The 27039-nt window shown below is 42.4% G+C and overlaps 1 protein-coding gene across 2 annotated transcripts in view; it reads right to left on the bottom strand.

Moving 5' to 3' along the window:
- The window catches only part of FAM135B (family with sequence similarity 135 member B), a 201200-nt gene extending 175078 nt beyond the window's left edge, over nucleotides 1-26122 (bottom strand). For both annotated transcript variants that reach the window (XM_071421852.1, XM_071421851.1), the window contains exon 1: nucleotides 25916-26122. The gene's annotated coding sequence lies outside the window, so the exon portion shown is untranslated. The remainder of the gene's footprint in view (nucleotides 1-25915) is intronic.
- Between the last annotated feature and the right edge of the window lie 917 nt (nucleotides 26123-27039).

Genomic DNA, 27039 nt, shown 5'->3' on the forward strand with positions numbered 1-27039 from the left:
TCTCCCCCCACCCCCATCAGAGAATGATCTCCTGTGTAAAGGAGATAAATGTAGTTAACTGTTTAATTAATTCTCATGGTAGATCATAGTTTCTTTCAGGGAAATACTTAAATTTATAGAAGGTAAAGAAAAATATCTACAAAATGGAAGCTCCCCTTTCTCAAAAAAAAAAAAAAAGTTCAGATCTTCTGTTAAATTATAGTCCAACTAATTGCAATACTTCAAACATTATTCATTTCATCCATATTGGAACAGGTTTCCCAGGGAAATGGAGGTTCCATCCCTGACAGTCCAAGGCCAGGTTGGACTGGGCTTTGAGCAGCCTGGTTTAGTGGAAGCTGTCCCTGCCCATGGCAGTGGGGCTGGAGATAAATGGTGTTTAAGGTCCATTTCAAACCAAACCATTCTATGAGATCCTTTTTTTCCCATTTCTCAGGAGAAGCTTGCAGAAATGATAATCCTCTGCCCGTTCAGTCATGCTCTCACCACAGTGGATTCTCATATGAACAAAAAGAAGATTCTTTGCTCCCATTTCAGGATAAACTTCCCTTTGTTCTTTCTGTTCTCCCCAAATAATCTGCCACAATACAGGAATGTTATTGTAGCACTGAATAACCTTTCCAATAAACAAATTCATAATGGGTGGCTTCAGTGCCCTCACGTAGCAAAACTTTCTTTGAATTATACATATAGGCCATATATAATACTCTGTATACACATATATACAATATGTAGTCTTATAAGCAATATGGTTATTTTCATTTACTGGAGAACCAGATAATCAAATAACTATCATCATGTTTTACAGGGCAATGAGGCAGCAATTAATTTGTTAATAATTGTGCAGTGCTTTGAAAAGGTAAAGTGCTGGGTACTATAATTAAGAAATTGCTAAATGTTGATAAACTGAAAACCAAAATTTCATCTCTAAAATTGCTACAGAGCTGCTCACCATCCATCTGGATACTGTTCTTGCAGCAGCTATTGACTTCACACAGCAGTAAGCTTGAGAAGGCTTTGTTCTGAAAAAATAGCAGGTGAAATGCTGATCTTATTCAGGCAATAAATACATTGCCCTGGCAGCAGAGGGTCTCTGTCTTCAGACTATACCTGCTACTAGGAAGAAAACTATCCTATCCCAGCCAAAACAAGCACAGAGACTAGCTTTCATGGTGTTTTGGGGTTTTTTGGGTTTAAGTTTAGGCAGCAATACATGATGTAAGGTAAGCAGTTTGTTTTGTTTTTTGGTGGTTTTTTTTTTTAATTACCTCAAGAAGCCACTTTGTCTGCACAAAATGATTGACTGCAATCATGGGCTATGTACAGAGAGGGTCAGAGTGGTTTTGTTTGGAATGGACCTTAAAAGACATCCAGTTCTGAATCCCTTGCCATGGGCAGGGACATTTCCACTGGACCAGGTTGCTCAGAACCTCATCCAACCTGGCCTTGAGTATTTCCAGGGATGGAGCATCCACAGCTTCTCTGGGCAACCTGTGCCAGTGCCTCACCACCCTCACAGTGAAAAATTTCTTCCTGATACCTACTCCAAAGCTCCTCTATTTCAGTTTGAAGCCATTGCCCCTTGGCCTATCACTACATGCTCTTGTAAAATGTCCCTCTCCATGGGCTTCAGCAACTTTTTATGGGAAAGGCAGATATGGAAAAAAGGTTTCTCTGCTTCTGTACTTGGAGATCAGCTTCAATAGCTGAAAATACTCAGAAGTAGTGAAAACTCTTTAAAATTTAATGTTCATGGGAGTATACTCATATTTCAAATCAGGATTAATTTTTGCTTTGAAGCAGGTGCTGAAATTTTTGCTTTGTCTCATATTCACTCATATCATTAGAGTCTCTTTGGCAATCAATATGCCCCAAAGTTCTGCCACCTCATTCTGAATTGATCTACAGAGGACAGTGGCCTGCAGCAAGGAGTGACTTGAAAAGGGATCAGCTTGGTTTACCACAGTAGTCAACTTTATTTGCACCACCAGCAGAGGAAGAACAGCATTGCTGTAGCTCAGATGCCATAAAAAAAAATAATATGAGAGAATTATTTACTGTAGTCTACTATAAATCATGAAGAAATCAGCCTGTTCTTTACCTTTCAGCCAGAGAGCTCAACTGATTTGGTGTCTCTCTAGAAAAGCATTAAGTAAAAATACCCTTCCACTAATGAAATATACCAAATTAAAGGCAGTATGACTTGCCTTCTATGTTCTCTTTCAGTACCATGTGGAAAATCTGGTCTCAGTGGTTTTGTACAAAGGATTTACATAGTGAACTTGTTTGAAACATCTATAAAAATAAAATCTGCTTTTTTCAGGCAAAACTTGATACTGAGGTCAAGGTGGGTCCACAGCAGCTCAAATCCATTTGCAGTCTAACCTCATTTTGAAGGCAAAACTACCAGGGTAGAGAGAACTACAGGTGAAAAGTGCAAACTCATGCCTAAATCCATACAAACAAAGCTTCAGGGGATTAGACTTTTCTGCCCACATCATCTTCCCAATCACTCTGCTTTGTTTTGTGGTAAGTCTTCATGCTCTCTGTCAAACCTGGAGCTGGCACCACTGGATTGATTGCTCCCAAAACATGTTTCCTCACATTTCTAGCAAAATTAAATAAATTTAAGCAACAACTCAGTTTGCTTTCAAAAATATATACAGATCTACTACTTTATTTGATTTTGTGGTAGTAGCCAAAAGATCTGCAGCCTCTTCCCAATCACACAAATAAATCATTGAGCTGAAAACAGCATTTGAAGCATTATGGTTTGACAGTCACTTCTGGTATTATAAGCATGGTGAGCACAGCCACAGAGCCTGGGGATGGAAAGCCAAGACTCTCCAAGGCTCAGTATAACAGTAGGGAGCTTGCTGCCCAAAGAAACTTCCAGCTTGCATGCAGTTTAGGTAGGCAAAAAATAGAACTGGTTTGCTTAGCATAAGCCTCTTTTATATTGGGAGAAAGCCACTAACATCTAGGAAAATGAAATGAAATTAAATTAATCAATCCTTTGTCCAAAGAAATTTGGCCACATGAGACTGAAGAAATACTATGAAATGCAAAGAAAAAAAAATCCCTACTCCTCATTTTTTGGTCAGCTATCACGATAAAATGGACCACCCTGAGCAGAGCAAGACAAGGTAGTGTCTCAAAATTAAATAACATAAAATGACACCATGGTGCTTTGGAGATATAGGGTGAAAAGGCCCAGATTCTGCAGAAAAACAGCAGCATGGAGAAGTCATTCCTTACGTTGGAAATGTCCACATAAAACAGAAGAAACTGGGTTATCAATGTTCCCCACAACATTATGAAGACATTTGAAGTATAGAAAACAATCAGTGGGTTTGGTTTGTTTTCTTTCAGTCATAATCTACTGTAGGTATCCTATGTTACTTTTTCAGATTCACTCTGGAAGTTTCTTGTCTCAGTGCACGACAAAGGCAGGGGAATGTTTAAAAGCTACATATGTTCATGTTCGTGTTATAGTTCCAAGACAGAATTATCATCAACTTCACTTGATAAAGGTTGCTATCAGTTCTTAACCAGTCTAATTAAGGCTGCTTTTTCCTGAGTGGAAAGATCACAGTAAAAAAAAATAAACTTCTAGCACCTACGCCTCATCTCCCAATTTTTTGTATAGTTTTGAGAAGCACACAATGCTATGTAGCACTTCATATACTTGGAAAACTTGGAGATGTTGCAGGAGAAATATTGGCTGAAGCACAATTAAAGATGATAAACTATCTACCTGGGTATGGCTGTCACAATAAAAAAAAAAAAAAAAAAAAAAAAATTCAACGTGGGTTTGTGGATTCAAGGTGACACTTTTACAAAATATAACCATGTGCTGTTCCATCTCTTTTTTTCTGAAACCCTTACCAGCCCATCTCTAGGCATTCAAAGACCTACAGATGAAAGAATAAACAGATCCAAGACAGTGAATAACTGATCCCTATTCTCCATTCGACACCACTTGTAGCAATGAGACCTTCCTTGGAAAATAAACAAGCTACATAATTAGTCTGCTATCTGGAGTCTCTTATATTCCTCATTTCAAGCAACATCAATCACTCGCATCCCACGTTATTTCCACTCAAGCACAGCATCCTTCTTACTGCTATCACAGAGCATTAGTTCTGTGAGAAATGCCAAATCACATAAGCAAAGTGGAATAGAATATTGTTTACAACACTGTATGGAATCCCATAATGTTTTATATTTTCTGCCTAAATTATATATATATATATATATATATATATAAATAAAATATATATATATACATGTTTCCACTTCACATTTGAGCCTTGGCAGGCTCAGAATGATGCTTTACTAGCTCAGTTCACACTCTTACAAAATGTTCATGTAACTCCCTAGTGAACCAGTCAGATGCTGGAAAATATCTTCCAGATCACAACAGCACAAGCCAAGCAACACAGCACCCTTTATAAAAGCTGGCTATTAAAGCATATAAGAGAAGAAAAGGAAGGGAAGGGAAGGAAAGGAAAGGAAAGATGTAATCTGGAACTTTAGGGGACTGCACACCATTTATCTGTCACTGTCTCCTGGCCAGCTTGCTGGCTGATGACAAGAGCTACAGATGGAAAAGGTGGGAGGGAGTTCAATGGAAAGCTGTCCAGCTTTTCAGACTGTCAACAGCTCTTCTCTGGTTTTTTTTTTTTTTTTTTTTTTGAGAATTTTTTTTCCAGTTCCCCTGGGGAGAATTGTTCATAGCTTTAATTACTCTCAATTACTAAGAAAGAACATTGAAACAGAAAACAAAGACACAGCAGTTCTTCTCTGCTCCTGAATTTTGTAAGGATCATGTCATGTCCCACCCGACTCCCACCAGCTTCACAGGGACCCTCAGAGAGCAATTGCAACAGGTCAGCCCAATTTAGGAACAGCTTCTTCCAGGGTTTGGCTGTCTGAAGCTCAGTTATGAGCCAGAGGGACTCATCTTTTAACAAGATCCGTACAGTCTCAAACTGAGGCTTCCAAACCTGTAACACAGAGCTTGACCAGTGATACCTTTTCTAGTGATCTTTTCTCCCAGGTTGAAGCTCAACAATTCCCTCAGAACAGCCTGTACAACTGAAGAAAACTCACCAGAGCTAGATTTTAAATATGATATTGTTTTTCTTCTTTCCCTAGCCTTTCCCTTCCTATCTTCAAAAGCCATCTCTGTACAAAGTGAACTGAAGAGAGTAATAAGGTTTTACAGAGATCTGAAGCCTAAATAATGTCTCACCAAGGCATAAAGTCTCCTGAGCCTTTTGTGATAAATAAATGGCATACTGTAAAACACAAATGAGCATCACTGTGGCTGTGATTTCATTGTCCCAATGGGGAACCTGTGCCTGGCACAGGGCCAGCCATGTAATTCAATACTGAGACAGAGCACACAAATGGACCTCGGAAGGAGGATCAATTTTAATGTAATCCCATCTACTAATCAAAAGAGACTGAGGGATTAACATTCACTAGGAAATGTCTGCTCAAAGTTGTCATAGCTCATTGATAAAACAAAAGATATTAAAAAGATAGCTTTGTTTTAATTAAGATACAAAGTGCCAATTCCAGGCCTAATTTTAGCTACAAATAATCAGTTATTGATGATGTGTCTGTCTGAATTACTTTAACCTCTCTAGAATATATTTTTAACTAGATCAGTCAGTGTGGATTGTTTTTTCTTACTGCAAGGAGACAACATTCTCATACTGTCTTCATCCTCCTGGCATGAGTTAGCCACAGTTTCCTGTTTCCCCAATACTCATTGTTAGCCCCATGCTAAACCTGGCTCAAGACTCTCCATCCACCCCTGTCTATCCACCTGCAAGTCTGTATCCCATTTTTCCATCCTATGCCATGCTGAAAGCAGCAAGTTGATCTGCACATCTCAAAAGGCCAGATGACATCTCAAAAGCTCAAGTAAGATGTGCCAAAAATAGTTATCTCCCTGCATTATCTCATCAGAGAGAGCAGAAAGCACCATGCCTGGTCCAAGCTGGGTGAGTTTTCCAAAATAAGCAGCAGTGACTTGCTTGTATCAGCAATAATGTGGCCAACAGGACCAAAGCAGTGACTGTCCCCCTGTGCTGGGCACTGGTGAGGCCACACCTTGAATCCTGCCTTCAGTGTCACACCCCTCATGACAAGGAGGACATTGAGGTGCTGGAGCACGTGCAGAGAAGGGAACAGAGCTGGAAGGGTCTGGAGCACAAGTCTGGTGAGGAGCAGCTAAGGGTATTAGTCTGGGAAAGGACACTCAGGGGTATTATCAGTCAGGATATTATCCTCACTTGAACAAGTCTGCACAGTTCTACTGCAAATCAGACACAACAAACTCTGGCATCTGCAAGATCATAGTGGGGAATGAGAAACCCCTGCCATAATTTCACCAAATCTCTTCTAGTGATCTTTTCTCTTTCCTTCCTGGGTATGAACCCAGGTCCAGAATTGAATTTTGCATCTGGAGCCTCTGTATCAGGCCATGGATGCAGACAGTTTTGTCGACTCATAGAAATCATAGATTGGCTTGAGTTGAAAGGGACTGTAAAGACCATCCAGTTTCCACCCCCCTGCCACGTGCAGGAACACCTTCCACTGGGCCAGGCTGCTCAGAACCCCACCCAACCTGGCCCTGAACCCTTTCAGGGATGGAGTATCCACTGTTTCTCTGAGAAACCTGTTCCAGTGGCTCACCACCCTCACAGTGAATAATTTCTTCCTAACATGTAATCTCTCCTCTCTTAGTTTAGAACTCTTACTCCTAGTAACAGACAGTCTTGTCATTATCTACCCATGTTCCATCATATTGATCTTAAACACTGAAGCTTGAATGTTTTCTGATTGGACTCAAATCACAGCACATTCTTTTCCTAATGCTGGTGCTCAAGGAGCTATGTACAAGCAGTCAGACCAAGAAGCTGAGACTAAATCCTACATGCATCTCACAGCCTGACCAATCCTCTGCTGATCTCCCACTTCCTTCATTCAGACAGAATGGTTTCAAGGTGTGATTTAACTTAAAAGCTCAGGCTTTACCTCTTTGACAAGCACTCTGTTGCCTCCATCTTACTGCTGCGAGCTGTCATTCCTAACTCATCCCAGATCATATCCCAGGCCTGTGGAGAGCTCTTTGTTCCCACCTTGCCAACAAAGTACAGGGCCTCTTCCCCTCCCACCCACTCATTTGCAGTCAGCTGGTGCAACTGTGACTCATCCCATTCTAGTACAGGCTTCAGAAACCCGTTCAAGGCATTTAATAGCTCATCTCACAGTAGCTGTAGCCTTCATAATTAGTTGGGACCATTTAGAGAGGAACAATTTTAAATAATGTCATTTCCTCTCTGGTTTAGAAGAGGCTGGGGTCTTTCCAGAAAGCAGCTGGCACCAGAGATAAGAACATGTTCCTGCCTGCCAAAATTGCACACCTTAGTACAGAATCAATCCCAAAATCACAGAATGGGTCAGCTTGGAAGTGACCACAGTGGATCATCTGGTCAAACATCTCTGCTCAAGCAGGGCCATCCCAGAGCACAGGCACAGGATTGTGTCCAGACAGTGCTGGAATATCTCCAGTGAGGGAGACCCCACACAGTCTCTGGGCAATCTGTTCAGGGCTTGGTCACTGCACAGGGAAGAAATTATTCCTGATGTCCAGGTGGAACTTCCTGGGCATCAGTTCCTGCCCGTTCCTCTTGTCCCATTGCTGGGCACCCGAGCAGAGCCTGGTCCCTGCTCTGAGCCCTCCCTGCAGACAGGGACAGACAGGGATGAGGTCCCCTCTCAGTCATCTCGAGGCTGAACAGCCCCAGCTCCTTCAGCTTTTCCTAATAAGAGACAATTGATTCCCTTCATTATGTCTATTGAACCTGCTCCAGGAGCTCCATGTCTCTTGTCCTGAGGAGCCCAGAATTGGACACAGCACTCCAGATGCCCCTGTCTAGGGCTGAGTAGAGGGACAGGATCACCTCCCTCAACCTGCTGGGAGTAAATGACCCTCCTAAAGCATCCCAGGATATCTTGGCCTTCTTGGCCACAAGGGCACTGCTGGCTCCAGGGGGTCTGCACGGTTAGAATGCTACAGGAGAGGAGAGGGATGGGAAAAAGCTGCCTTTTTAGGGAAAGATGATGAGATTTTTGAGAAACACAGATTGTTTATAGGTTGGAAGGTAGGGAACAAAGGTGTGGAGAGGGAAAGCAGTAAATTAAAAGAAGGACATGGACAATCTAGCTTCTTTTTCCAGAAAATACAGCGATCTCAAGCACACCTAAGATGAAGGGGCTGCAGATTTCAGTAAAGATATGATGTTTATTTCTGCAGCACTTCAGACCTGTTCAGCACCCAGAGCTGAACATGATTACTGAGACAGAGAAATCAATCAACAGAGGGAAGGAGCTGAGCCTCTTAGACACAAAAAAGCACAAGGATAGACCAAGCTCAAGAACATCATTCCCAAACTGAATGAAAGGGCAGAAGGAGATTTAATTTTGAAAGGGAAAAACTATCCTCCAAAACCAGAGAAAAGTTATCACAGCTTTTTGTTCTCATCTAATGGGAAGAAGGGCAAAAGAAAAGGTGAATCCCTGCGAGCAGTAGCTGGCAGTCAGCAGGGTGGTTTGCTGGGATTGACTCCGAGTTGTGACAGAAATGTGGCAGCTTCCCATGCAGGGACAGCAGAGACAAGGACAGAGGAGGAGAGTGCAAGACAGCAGGAGGCAATGGCCAGCACATGTCCATGAAATTGGAGATGGGCAGGACAAACCTGCTGAAGCACCACTGAAGTCAGGACGTGTTCCAGTCAGGGATTTTGCCTGGGTACATCAACACAAAGCAGTAATGGCACAACACAATTTCAGAGAAGTGGCTGTGAAACAATTTCCCCATTTCTGCAGCAATCTGTTTATGGGACCAGGGGATAAGAATGGACCCAAGCAGTATGAGAAGTCCATTATATTGAGAGGTATTTGCACAACTCTGCCTCCATTTTACATGAGACCTAGGGGGGGCCATGGAAGACGCTGGCAAAGAGGGGAAAGAGGAAGGACAAGTGGTGAAGAGGCGTTTCTATGCTGAAAGAAAAAAAAGAAAGAAAATGCCCATTGGAACTTTGCTACCTTTAGCCTTCCTGCTCTAAACCTGTCATCTTGAACACTGGGGCTTTTAACAATTACCTTTTACAATCCCAGCCACATGATGATGGAAAATATTAAATCCTATTATGGCACAGTGGGGGTTTTTCTTGAGAGAGACACTGAATGTTTTAACTTACTGTGGCAATGCAGATGGGTCTCCTTTGAGCCCTGTAGAAGAGATTGCTAATAATTGATTTATTATAGGACAATTTCACCATGCAGACAGAAGAGAAAAAAATGTTTCTAGTTTTATTTTCCATTGTCACAAGTATCTTATTTTTCTGTGCATATGCTGAGCCCTGGCATTCTGCAGTACCTTTGTATTTCTTCCTCTCCATTTTTCACATAGAGTTCAACATTCTTATTTCTTGCACACTGAATAAATGGAAATTTAATTTTTACCAAAAAAACCCAAAGCCAAAAAAATCCTAAGGAAGTTAATTAACAGGTTGGGTAGAGTGTTTCCTTTTTTTTTTTTTTTCCTAATCTTTTTTTTTTCCTAATGCAATACCAAACCCAGATTTTGTAAGTGCTTTTTTGCAAGGAAGGCACTGTGACATTTAAAAAGCGAATGCAGAATACATGTTCCATGTACTAAAGCCTAGTTTTATGTGCACTATGACCTAAGAATTTCAGTACTGATAGAAACAAACATAAAAAAAAATAAAAACCCTAGAAACATCTCTACATATAGATAGGGGTTGATGACCCAAGAAATAGATGCTGGAGTTCACCTTTTCACTTCAGAATACTGGAGACAAATAGCACATTGCAGTACCAAACATAGAGGCTTCAATGAAAAGCTGAAAATTGCGCTGAAATTACAAACTAGACAAACTGCATGCATGGGACAAGCTGGCAGGATGCAGACTGGTTGGGTTGCCTGCAAGATGGGCAGGAAATTGGCCAAAAGGCTGCACTCAGAGGGTGGTGATCAGAGTGTGTCCAGCTCTGGTCCCCACAGCTCAAGAAAGACAGAAAAATGGGAGAGGCTCCAGAGGAGTGCCCTGATCTCTGAGCAATGACAGAGGGAAATCCCTTCCCTGCAGAGGAGAAGGCTCAGGGGGAATCTCATCCCATGTTTCCAGTAACTATTCCTGGGTAGCTACAAAGAGAACAGTGTTTCTACATGAGGAACCACAGGAGAAGAAAAAGTGAAATGGTTACAATTTACACCAGAAAAGGTTTCATCCCTGCGTAAGAGGAATTTTCACAGTGAGAATAATCATTCCCTGGAACAACCCTGCATGGTCAAGGTAGAGCCCCCATCTCTGGATGTTTTTCAGATGTGACAGGGCAGGTTCCTACATGATCCCCTCTTGGCTGCCCTTCTCACAAAAGACTGGGCTGAATGAACTTTGGACATCTCTTCCAATGTGGGCTATTCCGTGTGAAAGAAAAGTTAAAAAATGTGTTTCCCAGCAGGTATGTTTTGTTACAATTTCTCTCAGATATTGCATGACACAAAAATGAACCAGGTGGAAATCTTTACATTTTCTCAGCCCCTGTGACCTCAGCCTCTGTTTAAAACCTGATTTTAAACTCATCCTCTTATCCTCTAACCACAAATGGAGCACTTTTCCCTTGCTTACCCATTTTCTTTTTTTTTTTAATTTCCTTTTTTTTTTTTTTTTTCCTAGTTTTGGATTAATTTGTTTTGGTTTAGTTTGATTTTTAGTTTGTTTTGGTTTAGTTTGATTTTTGGTTAGTTTGATTTAGTTTGGTTTAATTTGATTGGGGGGGAGGGTTGATTTGGTTTAGTTTTTTGCAAACTTCATGGTTTAAAAGTGGGGTTTTTTTGGTTTTTTTTAAATCTACATTCAAAGTAATGCATTTGACTTTCATAGAATGCTATCGTTCCCTTGTATTTAGGAAAATAGAAGAGGCAAAGGTAAATTGTTTCACTTTGTGTTATTCTAGGTACTCAGCAGTTAGCTCTGCAGAGCACAACTGCTCCCAGCTTGCCACATGGACTACCTTGTTGATACCAAAACCAGGAATGAAAACCTTCCCCATCCAACAGGAAGTTTTTCCCTTAACTTCACAGAAACTGAGAACATGAGTACCTCACCCTTCAGCTAAGCATGTCCTTAATTCTTAGCTGAAATAACATTCATTTTACTCAAATCCAAAGCACAGAAACCAGTAGGAATTCTGGTCACCTCCTTCTGGAGCCTCCAGCCTGTGTGATGGGGTCCCTGGGGAGCCAGTGACCAAATTAAAATGCAGCTCTTCAGCAGAGGCCACGCTCCTGGTGAGGCTTTGCAATGCTGTGGAGAACACACCCATGGGACCCGTAGCAAGAAATCTTCAGGCTGTGAGTGGGTGGGTGTTTGTGTTCAGACTCCAAATGAAAGCCCTCTTATTTCCCACAAAACTTTTTGATAGAAATAAAAATATTTTGATGGATCAGAAACACTGCGTCTGTGAACCGACACTCTTCATTTAAGATTTTTTTAATGTAAATAGCTTCTTTTTTCTAAAACAATTGCATTTTGACATTTTAAAAAAGGGTTTTAAAACAAACAAGCCCTGAACTTTCCAACTGGATCCCTTAATTTCCATATTTTTCCCTAAACAAATTCTAGATCAATACTTCCCACAGGTTCATGTTAATTGAAGTTAAAATATTTTTAAATGCCAAATATTTCACTGTAGGGAAAACAAAAAAGCATGATTAATTTTTCTATTCACAAATAATCTTCATCCCAGTTCTTATACACCAAATATTCTATTTATTCACAGCAGATTTTATTTCCTAAGGTACCCATACACATAGAAAGGTTTTCTGAAGGCTTTCTTTCCTCTCAAGTAGTCAGAATTTATTTTTAAGCCAGCAAATGCTATGAATCACTTAAGTTAATACTTTCCATTGTACATTACTTTGTATTCATCAACAGAGAATTTCATCTTTTTTCAGGCAGCTTTGTCAAGGTGCCACAAGTCTCACCTAAGCATAATAATTCTGCATTTCCTCCCATCTTTATTACTTTGTTGATCATTAAATCAATGATCTGAAGAAAAAGGATGCATTCAGCACTGATTTGAGGCTTACAGTAGATGTGCTGAGACTTGACAATTATTCATAAACAAACCAAGATAAATATTGCCCTTTAAAATTAAAAAGGAGGAGTTTGTCTTCTACCTCAGCAGTTCCACTGCTACAGACTGAAGCAGCAAAATGTTTAAATGACTAGTTAATGTTCCTGGTGAAAACCCACCCTCCTGACCTGCAGATCCTGAGCAACCCAGTCTGGTGGAAGGTGGCAGGGGAGTTGGAATGAGAAGATCTTTGAGGTCCCTTCCAACTCACACTGTCCTAGGATTCTGTGGTTGATCCAGCCAGAGCAACCACAGAAACCAAGTGAGCAGCAGTCACTGGGCAGAGCGTTGCACAGTGGTGGAGAGAGAAGGAAACAACCTTTGAAGTTGTCTTCTTTACATATTGTCAGCAACATCCACGTATCACTTGGTGAGAAATTTAGGTTTTGGGATTTTCAGTATGTTGTGGATGGAAGGAAGATGGAGGGCACAGGGTGTTGTCCTGGGCTTCTTCCTCATGCTTCTTCTTCCTTCTTCTTCATGGGTTTGGGGGGCATTTTGTAATTGGGCAGAAATTCCACACTGCGGGCACTTTGGGATCAGGTATTGGGTTAAAAGGGAAAATAATCCAGGTGTCAGTTCTTAATTAGATGGTTTAGTCTTAAAAGACCTTGGAACAAGAGATTGTTGGCCATTTTGTGCCTTCTAATGAAAAGCTGCTGAACTCACAGTAGTGAGACTGTTTTACTGATAAGAAATAATAAATACTTGAGTCCAAACATGAATTACTGTCTCAAGTACCTTCAATCCAGACCCAGAGAAACCCACAACTGGAACCCCCACACGTCTAAGAGGACACAGGAGTGAAAATTTCTGGAAGTTTCCAGAACATATCATCCATTACAGAGATGAAGAACTGGATGAGCAGCAGCACCAGCAGAGTTGTCCAGCAGGACTGACTAATCACAGGCTGGAGAAAGGTCACAAATTTCACTGATGGCTACAGCCACTCATGTCAGCATCTGCAGCAGCAGCATCTCAGCAGCCTCTGCACCAGCAGCCACAGCTGGTGAGGGCACCCCAGGCTGGGCTGGCACTGCACATTCCCAGCTGGAGAGTGGCTGCTGTGGGAGATGCTGGTCTGAGACACCTGGGAGCTGCAGACAGAGGCACAGTGACCTTGTCTTACAAACATCATCCAGGGTGACAGACCTGTATGTGGAATGGGGGAAGACAGCCATGGGCCCGGGGCTCCCTGGATTCTTGATTTTTTTTCTGAATTCTACACACTTTGGGCTTTAGGTATTCACCTGGCATCACAATGCTGCTCTCCTTGACTTCAGCAGTGCATGAGGAAGGATAAATCTGCAACCACACACGGGAAGTTCAGGCTCTACAGTAACAAAAGGAAAATTCCAGGAGAGCTCTCATAGAGACAGTGATGACTTAACCTCATAGAAGCACAGAATCATAGAATGTCCTGAGCTGAAAGAGACCCACAAGGATACTGGAGTCAACTCCTGGCCCTGTACAGAACCACCCAAGGATCCCACCATGTGCCTGAGAGCATTGTCCAAATATTTTTTGAACTCTGTCAGGCTCGGTGCTGTGACCACTGCCCTGGGGAGCCTGTTCCAGTGCCCAACCAACCTGTGGGTGAAAACCTTTTTCCTAATATCCAAACTAAACCTCCCCTGACAGCTTCATGCTGTTCTCTTGAGCCTAATTGCTGGTCACCACAGAGAAGAGATCAGTGCCTGCCCCTCATCCGCCCTTCAGGAGGAAGGTGTGGACTACAATGAGGTCTCTGCCCTCAGCCTCCTCTTCCTCAGCCTGAACAAACCAAGTGACCTCAGCTACTCCTTGTGTGGCTTCCCCTCCAGGCCCTTCACCATCTCCATGACCTTCCCTTGGACAATTTCCAATAGCTCTGGGTCCTTACATCCTCAGCCTCTCTTACTGCCACTCTAACAGCAGTTGTAGGAATTAGACCTTTAGGTGCAATTCTTTCCACAAGTTTGTTGATTTACTAAGTACCCAACATACTTAATCCTTTTGGAAACCAGCTTTCAACCCCTTTCCCCACACAGAATAAGTTATCAAGGAACAAATAAGAACTGATGGTGAATAATGGAAATTTCCTCCACTAAATGTGTTTTGTTTTAGTTTTTTTTCCTCTTAATGTGAACCATAACCTCTGCAAATACCAGAAAAGTGCCTATTTCTTTAAGAGGATCTGTATGTTCCCATAAATGCACCCACACAAAGTGCTAAATTACTCTTCCAAACAAAGGGTGCTGCATCTCTGAACCACTACAGAGGTGTGCATGAGCTGTCTCTGAACCAGCTCTCTCAGGAGCAAGGAACAGAGGCTGCTCTGCTTGGGCTAAAGTCCCCTTCTCCCAACATCTGTGCATCCCAGTGATGTCCTGCTGCAGCTGAGCACCAGGCTAAGTTATAATGCCTCTGTTACCCAAGCTGGCTCATGGATCTTTGCATCTTTCAAAGTTCAAATGCTGCTTCTGAACAAGCTACATTTTGCCAAATTTGCCATTTATTCCCTGATTATATCTTAGAACCAAAATCCTTTCTTATGCATAATGTGAAGCAATGCTAGGAATGTTTCACCATTTTTCCCCTGTCCTAATCCAGCAACCAGCCAGGAGTACAGGGTGGGGCATCACACAGAGGAAGGTGGTGGCAGATCACAGGAAATGTGGTCCTGCCCTCCAAAATGCCAGAACAGACTGGCAACCTGATTGGCAAAGGCAGTAGGAATGTGTATGATTGGTTGAAAACAAAAGATCACTGATGCCATAAAGACAAGTGTGAAGGGTGTTTGGAAAAGAGGGATAAAGCTCAGGGTGTCCGTCCCCTGTTCCATATTTTGGCAATAAATAAGTTTACACTTAATAAAAGGACATACATCTACAGTGTAAATGGCTGTTCCTCAACTATTTGTCCAGGCTCCTGTTCAGACAGTGAAGGCAAAGCTTGAGCATGATTTTTCTGTCCTAAAGAATGCATTTTAAAGGAGTTATCTGGGTAGCACCTTAGAAATATCTATATCTCTGACCTGTCCACAAAAAGAAAGCTGGTGGCTACTTTGAATGAAGCTGATTATACTAAAAGAAATTAATAAATAAATAAAAATGAGTAAATAAATAAATAAATTCCACTCATGATCAGCATCTCAGACAAAATGCACTCCTAGGCCTGAGCATTACCATAGAAGAATTATCAATGTCATTTCAGCATGGGGATCCTTGTGTAAAAATGTGAGGGGGGATGAGCAAATTTCATTGCGGTTCAAAGTACTCCAAGATTATACAAGTGGTCCCCAAAATTAAAGGGGCTGGGGAAGGGCATAGCATTTATCCTCTGATGGTCTGGCTGCACAAACTAAAGTCTCACAGGATGACCTAGAGCCAATAACCCCTCTAATTCTGTACCTGTGCAGCCATCAGAAAAAAATATTCTCACCCGATGCAAGCCTGCATTCCACAGTGGGAGCAAACAGAGGGGCATCACCTCCAGACAGCTTAACTCCAGAGGTGGGACAAAGGCAGAAAAGAGGACTTCTGATGAGAACATTATCCCCATCACAAATGCACCATGGTTGAATAACCATCTTTGATTATTGGATGAACTGGAATGGACAATACTTAAACCAAGATACACTTCAGCACTCACACTTATAGCTGGTAGCATACACAGATTCTTAAATCATGTATCTGCCTTAAGACTAAGAAATACTGTTCTTCCTAGCCAGAATAAGCTACAGGGATTCTGTTGCCAACCATAACATATAAAAGAACCTATAAAATTACAGTCACACACTAAGGCATATGTCTCACATTTAACTTAATGTTTATCTTGTCAGGAAATTCAGCTAGACCATGCCAACATTTTGTTTCATTCATGCTGTCTTCAAAATCATCTGTTGTTGAGGGAGGAAAAGGAAGGGGAGAGAAAAGCAAAAAAGAAAATGCAACAGAATGATCCATATATATATATATATATATATACACACATATATACACAAAAGGGACAAAATTCAAAATAATCTCATAAATAAGGCTCAAACCCAAAAGCATCTTATAAAGGACTCCATAGTAACAGCATTCACCTTTACTTTACATGGATTGAAGTTGCCATCTTCAATATCATCTGTAAAATAAACAATGATTCTAAAATTCTAAGTCACAACATGTGCCCTTCACACATCTACAACATGAAGTGGACTCCTTGATTTCTGATAAGCCTTATTCTGCTGAAAGGTTTTGTGGGTGTTGGTGCTGAGGAAGTCACCTTCACACACTACAGACCTGGTATCAGCCACTCCTGAAGAACAAACTCGTCAGAAAAATCAATTGGAACACAAAAAAAGCAAAAGAGTGAAAAGGCAGCTACTTCTTTCAAAATTATCTAAAATATCTTTATTTCACTCATATTAGGAAAATATTTTTCCTTACTTAAAACACAGCTTACACAAGTAAATAATTCATCATCATGAATTATTTAGAGATATGTGGACTTAATATGTTTACAAGTCCCAAGCTGTTTTACAAAAGAGGAAACATTTATATAATTGGCCCTCAAACTCTTTTTAAAATGCTCCTGTGACGCTGAGGGTTCTGATTATCAGTGGCACTGGTCCTGAAAGAAAAGCTTTTATAAACAGAGTGTTTGGTGGGAAGATGAGAGCAGTGGGAAATGACTAAGTAAGGTGATCTTTTCTTAGTAATTGCTGATTATTGCTGCTGAACAAGATGATTCTTCCAAACGCCATCCTGTAAGCCTTGAGTTATCTCAGGTGTGGTAAAAGGTCTCCAAACCAGACACAATTAAGTCACTGACCTGAGGCATCCTCTCCCAGAACAGGCATCTGCCATGTACAGACTCAGGGCAAGCCAGACCCACTGCACTGCAAACATCAGCACCTTCCCCCTGGCAGTGAGTATTCCACAAATCCCCAGAGGAAGCCACTTATGCTGAGGAATAAACCTGCCCTTGACAGCCCAAGAAGGTTTTTGATAAGTTCATTTTCACCTCTGTCCTGCTCTGCATGCCACCCTCCTTTCAGAGTTGCTGCCAGTTTCCCCTGGATATCTCCATGGTCAGAAGTCCTCATGGAGAGGTTCTTTGCAGGTGCTGCCAGACCTCCTGTCTCTCTCTCAAAACTCTCTCTGAAAGCTCCTGATGACCCTGGTCCTTAAAATTCAGAAAATTTTAGAGGCCATTCACTTTCTGTAATAGAAGTATAAAAAGCTGGACTAGATAAAGCCCTAAGAAGGCTGGTCTGACCCCACAGGTGATTGGAATAGATGTTCCTTCCAACCAGAATTATCCTATGAAACTACCCTGTGAACAAAAACAGCTTTTTACTATTCACTTCATCAGAGAGTAAGTACAATAGCAGTCCCAGAAAGAAGTTAAGACTGGCTAAAAAAGACAGGCAAGGAAGATTGTCATTCCTGGTGCTCCCTTTATTAAGGTAACCTCAGCTCAGAGAAGTCCACACAAGAAACACCTATTCCAAGAGAGAAAATCTCCCTGGATCTCCTGGTTGTAATAAAGCAAAAAAAAAAAAAAAAAAAAAAAAAAAAAAAAAAAAAAAAAAAAAAGCTCAAGTGCATTGTGGAAAGGGCTTATTTCTGTGTTGGATCTTATAAAACCATTTCTGTTAGCTGACATTTCTTCATGTCCTGCTCTGAGGGAAGCACCTGTGCTTGTGCAGACAGCAGGCACCTGGCTTTGGGAGGGAAGCAAGGCAGGAGTGATGGTGCAGCCCCTGTACTCCTCCTACCTGCAGGTGTGGTGACCAAAGTAGCTCCAGCCATATCCTTGTCCATTCCCATCCCAGCCACAGGTTTCAGTATTCAAACAAGTGAAGGAGTCCCACCACAGCTGGGTTTTCTTACATCTAATGAAGGAATTTCAAATTAGAGCATTCAGGCCTTGCTTCTTGTCCTCACTGTCTCAGAACTTTGTGTTTGTATCTTTTATCTGGAGACAATGTCTCATCACTTGTGCCCAACACAGTCAATTAACTCCCTCTTTTCAGGGAGCACTTTTCCTCATCTCAGCTGTGCTGGGTTAGAGGTTGGACTTGATGAGCTTAGAGGTCTTTTCCAACTTAAATTGTTCTATGATTCTGTGATTCATCTAGAAGGCGTTCCTCACCTTTGATCTACCATCTGACAATGCAGCAGAGATCCATGTTGCACTGCTGATTCTGGCATTAGATGTGTCCTAATTTCATCTAACTAACCTATTTCAGGGTACCCTATCCCCACTACATCTCTGCCACTTTTAGCTTATTGTCATGGAGATTTTGAAGCTCAGAGCAGAAAAACGTGTACACGCTAAACTGAATTTCACCCATGCAGAGCCCAAGTGGAGAGGCTGAGTAAACCCTGGGAGGAGGTAGGAAAAAACCAGATCAATCCCCTTGACCACATTGTGCAGCAATAACTCCAGGGCTCATAATTCAGCAGCAATCTTGACATCTGCTGTTTGTCCCCAAGCAGGAGCAGGGAGCAGTGGAGCAGAGTAGCCATGGTTACATCTCAGCCGCTGCTGCTGGTCACTCCCATGTCGTTGGGTGATTCCATGGTCACAAAGTCCCAGCCTGGGACAAGCTGGCTTAACAAGTCATCTGATGCAGCCCATTTCACCCTATATAGTCTGATTATGACTCTGGATAATGATTAACTTTCCAAGGATATTAATTAACTTGCTCTGAGGGGCCTTGCACACCTAAGGTAGCCTTAGGCAGTCACACAAACGAATCACCACAGGGCGCTGCAGATCCAGCAGCTGCCAAAAACAAAGGGAAGCCATTCCCCCCACTGCCAGAGTCCAAAGTGCCTTCAGCATGTGCTGCTGTAGGCAAGAGGGTTATGCTGGTGTGTATTTTTAGTTCAACTAGCAGAGACTATTTCTGCACTCCCATGTCTGATGCTGAGCTAGCCCACCTTCTGTTTCTCCATCAGGGTATTATTATTAGCTGCACTAAACCAATGAGCTCCTCAGCACAGCAAGTTTGATAAAGCACTAATGTCACCTACTACCAACACAAGGCACCTAAAGAAAACAAGGCCTAATTTACAAAGCTACTAAAAATTAGCAGAAGTCTGATGATCATTCTTCACCAGCTTTATTCACTGGGGTTTTTTGTTGTTTTTTTTTTTTTTTTTCCCAACAATCTTCCCTCTTCAGACAAAAGAATTGATGCAATCCAAAAGAATTGAAGCAATCCAAATGAATTGATGCAATCCAAAATCTATCCTCCCTTCCCCACCATAAAAGAAAGAACACATCTAAGGGCTTTTCACGTCACCTTCTGGAATTATTATTCATCTCCATTTCATCCATTCATCCATATGGACATCTTTCAAAAGAGTAGCCTTGCTGAAATAATATCTATCTGCCTTGTAATCTTCTGCCCCATAATGCCCCTGACTTTGCTGCCTGGTTCCCCAGGCAAAGACAAGGAATGTTCAGGTGGTTGTGACATCCCAAGCTAAAACAGCAGCTTGACTTTGATCCATCCATGGCAGCCAACAAAAGCTTTTCAACCCAGAGGGCTCAGGCTTCCATGCCTTTGTCAAACAACAACCTCTTCACAGCCTTGTGCATTATCTTTCTTTCTGAAAAGACTTTTGTGCACGGGGATGACTCCTGCTGTTCCTGAGGTCAGTGGCAAACATCCCACAGCCTCCAGTGGTGCAAGGGCTGGGTGGCTGTGGAGCAAAGCACTCTAGAACATCACACAATGAGACCTTATTTCCTCTAACATCTACTGTAGCAAACTGCACCCTCACACAGCTCAGCCTAAGCACAGCTGCAAAGGGAGAGGGAAATGGAGAGGAAACATTGAGGCGCAGGCAGAAAAGAGAAGTTTTCAGCTGAGATTTTAAACCAAGACAGGCAGGAAAAGAAAATAAATAGCACTGTGAGACTGCAGGGTGTAGAACAGGTTTATTATGCAGGGCAGTGTACTCTGTAAGCATCTGTAAGAGATACTTGCAGCAGCAGAGACTGCTCAGTTCTAATGAAATCCATCTGCCCTGTCCCACAGAGATCCTCATGTCCTGTGACGTGGGCTAGTTGGGCCCTAATAGTGCAGAAGAGCTGTGCAGATGTGAGCCAGTACCTGCAGCACTCAGGTGCTCAATCACACAGAGGGAGAGCACTTGCTACAGGTACTGGCAGACTGCCAGCTCAAAACCTGTAGCCCAGAGCTCTCTACAGAAACTGAAATATCGGTAAGAACCCAAATTTATATTTAGAGCACACAAATCCAGAAAAGTGGCAAGCAAAGAGATGTGATCCCCCAAAAGTGGGTGTTTGCCCATTCTGCCCCATCACCTGTGAAACAAATGGGAGACTTTTTTAAGCAAATACAATCAGTGGTTTCATGCAGACACCTCAAAGCTGACACTTACAAGCCAAGGGCATATTTAGCAAGAATATGAGATTACATCATCTATAGGCATCATCTCCCTGCAATGAGGTCAAGTCAAAGCCACTGAGCAGAGCAAGAGGCTATGAGTGGAAAGGAGGAGATAATTTAACAGACATGGAAGTTTTCATACTGAAACACCTCTCCCATCCAGGATTCATGGATGGAAATCCTGGTCCTTTTGCTCTGTTCTTTAAGAAATCATTTTCATACAACAGGATTGCTTTTCCTACTGCCACAATGGTGTTGGCAGTATGGGTTGACAAATTGACCAAGATACAAGCAACATTTCACTCAAGCCACGTCCTCCAAATAATACTTACATTCTTTAGGGCCATAAAAAGGTAATGGGACTGTGCTTGCCAGTGTCAGAAATAAATGCAATATTAACAATGACAGAAACCAAAATTATACATTAGAAGATGGTGCAGAACCAGATTCCTTTCCAGCTGTGCAGATCTGTATAGCAATATAATGGGGAGGTTTTTTGCCCAACTAGCTGGACCAAAAAAGAGCCTAGTCCTCCCCAGGCTGCTAAATGGTGGCATCAGGGTCCTAACAGCACAGGTAGTCCCTACCAAGCCAAGTTACAAAAAGAAAGTCCCATTTGTCATTATGCTGAATTCTGTGAACCCTCAAAAGCCAGTGACCAGAGTCTGAGGTTTCCATGCAAAGAAGACAAACATCAATTTGTTTGTCACAGCACTGCTATGCATTTTCAGTACAAGTCTGTTGTTTAATATCTGCAGTTTCACCTCTAAATTCCAATAGAGTGCACAGGGTCTTAGCTATCCATGACAATACCCCGTAGCTAAGAACAAATAAAACAAATAAAAAGGAATTATGATTAATATAACTACTAGATACTCATGTTATATATATACTAGGTATACTACTACAAAATCAAGAATTTGGTGGGTATGTATGCCAGGAAAAGGTAAAGAACTGCTTATGTTGTCTTAGTCCACAATCCTAAGGATGAGAAAAGACAACAGGTAGGAAGAGCATATCAGGATACTGCATTTACCTGCAGTGCCTCATGTGCAGTAAGAGAAGTAAATTTTGTGGGTCCCTCTGTGACCACTGAAAATGATCTTACTACTGAAACATACCTAGGTCAGAGGTGTGGGGGCTACAGAAAAAAAGAATTCACACCAAGGCATGTTTGAACCCAAGAGAGAAGCAGAAATGACATGAGATTTCTGGCAGATTTATAGAGGGACCAGAGAGAGCTTCCTCCCTCCCCCCCCAAAGGTATTGTCTTTCAATATGGGACAGCACATGGATGTCAGCAGCATCTGAGTGTACAAAATTAAGAAATTCTTCCTTTTACACTTTGTTTGGATGCTCCATCTGTGGCAGTGGAACAGGGAAGAAATAAAACTGCTGAATAACATAGTCCTTAATATTGCAGGCACTAATAATAGGATTAGAGAGAGAATAAAATCATATCCTCTTGGATTTGGAACACTTGGAGGAAGCCAGCTTCTGACTCACTCTCCCAATAAGTTGAGATGAGGCGTGTTCACGGTGCTGACCTTCTGAAGGAGGATCAGCCCAGCAGCCACAACTGCCCAGGTGGTTTCACTCCCTCCTGGAGCAGTGTCAGCAGAGGTCACAGGCCCTGAGGTTCTTGCAGCATGTCAGGCACTACCAGCATGCAAGGGAGGGAGCTGGGTACAGGGGAGAGCAGAGGAAACACACACAGTGAGACACCTGCACTGTTTGTGCTCGTGGACACAATTCTGCCAGAGCTGTGCTGGGGGAAGCACAGACACTCAGATTGTCTCACCAGTGGGGGAAGAAGGTTTCAAACCATGAGCAAGGAGAGTGATGGAGCCCAGGGGTTACAGAGCAAAGAGACCCAAAGCTTGCACCACCTGAGGCAGTAGACCAGGAAGGAATTAAAACCTCCCTGAGTGCTGATGGGGTATCTGCTCAGCGGGCACAAAGATTCCCATTGCATCATCATGGGTTTCATTTAGACTAAGAGAACTTGCCAAGACCAGTCTGACTCTGCAAGAAGATGAAAACTGGCAAAAAAAAAAGCTTATTTCTGCATCAAGTATGGATTGGGTACATTATTTTAAGGGAATTAAACAGAGCAGTGTCCAGGTTCTCATGCAAAGATCCCATCGTCCCCCTCCTCACTGGAAAAACTTTTCCATGGTTAAGTGTCTGTCTCATTAAACAGTGAACCTAGCCAATCACAATAGAGTGTAAAGGAAAAAAAACCACAATATTGCAAGAGGGAAAATAACAGAGTGTGATTATTGAATAGAAAATAAACAGCACTGTACACATAGGCTCAAAATAAAATGAATAGCATTGTTAAACTAAAGGCAAGATACAACATTCTTCTTCAAATCATCTTTTGCTTCAGCTTACTACAGGGCAGGATCTGGAAAAATGTATCTTCCTTATTTAAAAAAAAAAAAAAAAAAAAACAAGCAAAACCAAAACCAACAACAACAACAAAACTAAGAACAACAAAAAACACCCAAACCCAGGCTGCAGCATTTCCAAAATTCCTGCCTCAACCTGTTGGCAAATGCTGACTTTAGAACAATATACTACTATATAAGTCTTCTTTTGTTCTGAGCTCTGAGAGCCACAGTGGGTGACTAATGAAAATTAGCAAGCAAGATTTAAAAAGATGCTTAGTTATATCATGAGATACACATTTTTCCCCCTTGGAACAGTGCTAGTGAACAATAAGTGAGCATTGAGGGAGCAGCTCTTAACAGCTGTGCCCAAAACAAAAGAAAGACCATGTTCCTGTCCATTACTAAACTCATAAAATAAAATATAATGGAAAAAAAAAACAATAGGTAAAATGAAAAAAAAATCTGTCCTAAGCTTTCCAGGTTAAGGAATGGAAAGAGCGGCAGGACTGGGGGACACAGAGAATTAAATACTGGATATCTGAGGTGGGGAACATCCTTGCTGTTTCCACTCATATCAGCCTCGGTGTCATGACTTTCCATGAACAGCCCTCCACAGAGATTTCTATGGCCAAGCAGTGCTCATGAAAACATCCAGCTTCCCTGCCTTACCCAGGGTCATTTCTAACAGAAGTTTTCAGCCCTGTAGCAATCAAAAGTCCATGTATGAACTCTGGCTTCTCCATAATCACCTGCCCACCTCCAGCAGCAAAGCAGGCCTGTGCAGGAATACTTGCAGAGTGTTAATGTGTAATACCCAGAGCCCTTTGACCTTCAATCATCTGCTTGTGCTGATGGGAGGGTCACTGCTCTGTCCCTCACTGAGCTGCCCCTGGATGATGCACTGTACATCTCTGCAACACATGTAAACAGGATTGTGGCTCTGTCACTGGTTTCTGAGTGTCAGACACATGAGCAGGTTTGCACTCTTTCTACATTTTGACAGACACTTTTATTCCCTCTCTGTTACTACAAAGAAGTCTCAAGACCTAAATATTCTCTGAATTTGAAGCAAACACCAAATCTCATGCAGAAATACACCATGTAATGTGTCCAGACTCTTAGGGACTGTAGCCTTACTGTGCTTTAGTTTAATTAATAGTTTAGTATCAAAAATCCTCCTCTTCAGTTAAACTTGGTGTCTGTGAGCACTGTCATTACCATAGATCAAAGAGCCCCTTGTAGAGAAGACCTGTTGTGATGAGGTCAAGTTCCTCAAGAAATTATTTTTCAGATTGAAGCACTGATTCCAAATAGCTGCCTATATTTTCTTTTTCTATCCCTTAGTTTATCAATTTCCCTTGAGATGGAAAATAATTCCCAGGTAATTTTTGCAGCACTTCTGCATAAGAACTGGAAATGAGCTCCTGCCTACCCAAATTCCTTGTTCTGTAGCTTGGAGAATGTTTGTAAACATAGAGAAAAGGTGGGTGCAATTCTGCCCTCTGCTCTGTACCTATAAACTTAAATTATATTCCAGCTCCTGCTGATTTTAGGAGGATCTACAGACACAGCAAAATGCAGGACTGGGACCAAAAGCCACTCTGATTTTCAAATCAGGTTGAACATGAGAGACAGGTGTCTCTTAACCTACGTACAAGGATATACATCTATAAATATATATACACACAAGTATACAAGTAATTGTGTTGGGTTATACCCAGACCATCCCCATGTTTGAATTAGGAAGCATTTCCAGCATTGCACAGACAAAGATGATTTAGGGAGGACAAGGGACACCAGAGAGGAAGAGCCGGGTTTTGGAGAAGGAGACAGAGACAGCAGCAGCGTCAGATCTCTTTCTCCTTACTGCTGACAATAACAAACAAACAAAGAAATAAAAATAGTTCTGTGGAAGTAGAAAGAGCTCTCTGCAGTCATTACACAGCAAACAGTCACAGCTCAAACACTTGGCTTAAACTTACTTCTTATTGTCCCTCCCTTCATGCTCCTCAGACATACGCACTCAGCCACATCTATTTGCCTGCACAAGGACACTCCACAGCTTTGTATCTCATCTGTTTATAAAAGGACAAGGACTGTCCTCATGTGCTTTTGGATCAGAACTATTCTTCCTACCTTCTGAAATGCACCCACTTCATGCTTTCTCACAACAGATGAAGTGAGCATCTTTTACTGTGTGGCCATCAGATGCACATCTTTAAGATTTTATTTTTTTCTTTTCTTAGGAGGTGTAAAGGTTTAAGTGCAGTATTTTTGCAATTCTATACATACATATATTCTCAGGTATGACTGCATTGATAATGTAATAATTTAGTCTGGTTTTAAAGCACTTAAGGTGAATCTGACAGTTGTGGACTACAGTGAGGTTTCTAGTCTTGTCTATTCATATACCTCTCTGCTTTACAGCTCTCTGCTGAATATGATGAGAGAGATTTATTTGTAGAGTGGGTAGAGACAGAAGTCCGTTGTCGCATAATTTTTTTTTCTTTAAGGGTTATTAATTACCACGTCAACCTTTGCTCCGCTGCTGCTGCCCACTTTTATTTTAGAAGCGCGGCTGTTCCCCACTCTGCTCACATTGTGCCCCCCCACCATCCCCTTTTCCAACAACCTTTTAGAACATTATTTATTATTCCTCCTCTATCTGAGTGGAGGAGAGAGAGAGGGACAGTATGGCAGGGATGGGGAACACGAGCTGGAAAACATGCTTGCCTGGAATTGTCATCACACTGCCGTTGGAAGGAGCGAGCCGAAAACTCGCAGCCAACACTCGCATGCAAACACACACCAGGCACACAGCACATTGATCCCATCCCGGGGAGTTTGTGAGCAGCCCCACAGCTCTTACCTGGCTGGTCTGGGATCCCTCTGCAGTGCAGCTGCCTCGGCTCCCTGTGCCCTATTCCCCCCGGGAGCAGCGGGGCCGGGGCTGTGACCGGGTGCCGCTGCGGGAAGGGGCTGGCAGCAGCTGGCTGCAGCCTCGGCTGCCGGGCTCTGGCTCCTGCCAGGGCTGCTGCTGCTGCTGCTGCTCCTGATGATGCCGAGGAGGAGGAGAGCCGAGTGAGGAGGAGGAGGATGCTGGCGGTGATGCTGTTGCCATGGTTACCCAACTCGGCGGCGGCACCGCTCAGAGCAACAGCTGCCCCAGCGCCCAGATCTGCTCCAACCCATGGCTGCCAAGCAGCCCTCGATGTGCAGGCACGGGGATGTCACCCCAGAGCCCCTCTCCATAGGGAAGGAGGCAGCCAGGAGGATGGAGGTCACTCCTTGGCACGGTTTTGGGGCTCTGGGAGAGCAGATGGAGTGATACATCCAAAATGTTTGCATGCTGCACTTGTCAGCAGAGAGCTTGCTGCCCTGCAAAGGTCAAACACCAGCTTCCAGGAGGGAGAAGTTTCCTTTTTTAGGGGGTTCTTGCATTTTTATAAAGAACTGAATAAAACAGCAAAGCTGGGGAAGGGAATGACTTTCAAAGTTGCTGCTGTGATACAATTTTAAACTTTTTCTTTTTTAAACTAAAGGCCAACCCTTTGCCTTTAAATTGGGACTTAAAAGTTACTGTCTTATTGTGCAAAGGTTTCTTTACATAGGGAAATAGCCCTAGAAGTGGGTTCCTTGTGTGAGAGAGAACTGCCTCTAACCACCAAACAGCGAGAAAAAAAACCTTCCAGAAAGGAACACACTTACACAGCACAGGACAGTAATTCTTTCATGCATGAAGCAAACGAGCTGAACTTTGCCTTTGTCTAATGATCTGAAAATAAGAAAGGAAAAAGATCTCAGGTGAATGGACTGCCACATGACCAAAATACTGGGTATTAACTGAGAGAGACATGGGAAATCAAGGCATTCAGCTGCCATTTATTGATCAAAGAGGCATGTTGTGAGGCTCTCGTTTTGCACTGGAACATCACAAGACAGAACAAGGTCACAACAATCAAATGTCATTTCCATCCTAAAATGTCAGTGCAA

This window comes from Agelaius tricolor, unplaced genomic scaffold, assembly GCF_023055355.1.
Source record: "Agelaius tricolor isolate 1412-34295 unplaced genomic scaffold, bAgeTri1.0.p SCAF_2, whole genome shotgun sequence".
In the NCBI taxonomy this organism is placed as follows: Eukaryota; Metazoa; Chordata; class Aves; order Passeriformes; family Icteridae; genus Agelaius; species Agelaius tricolor.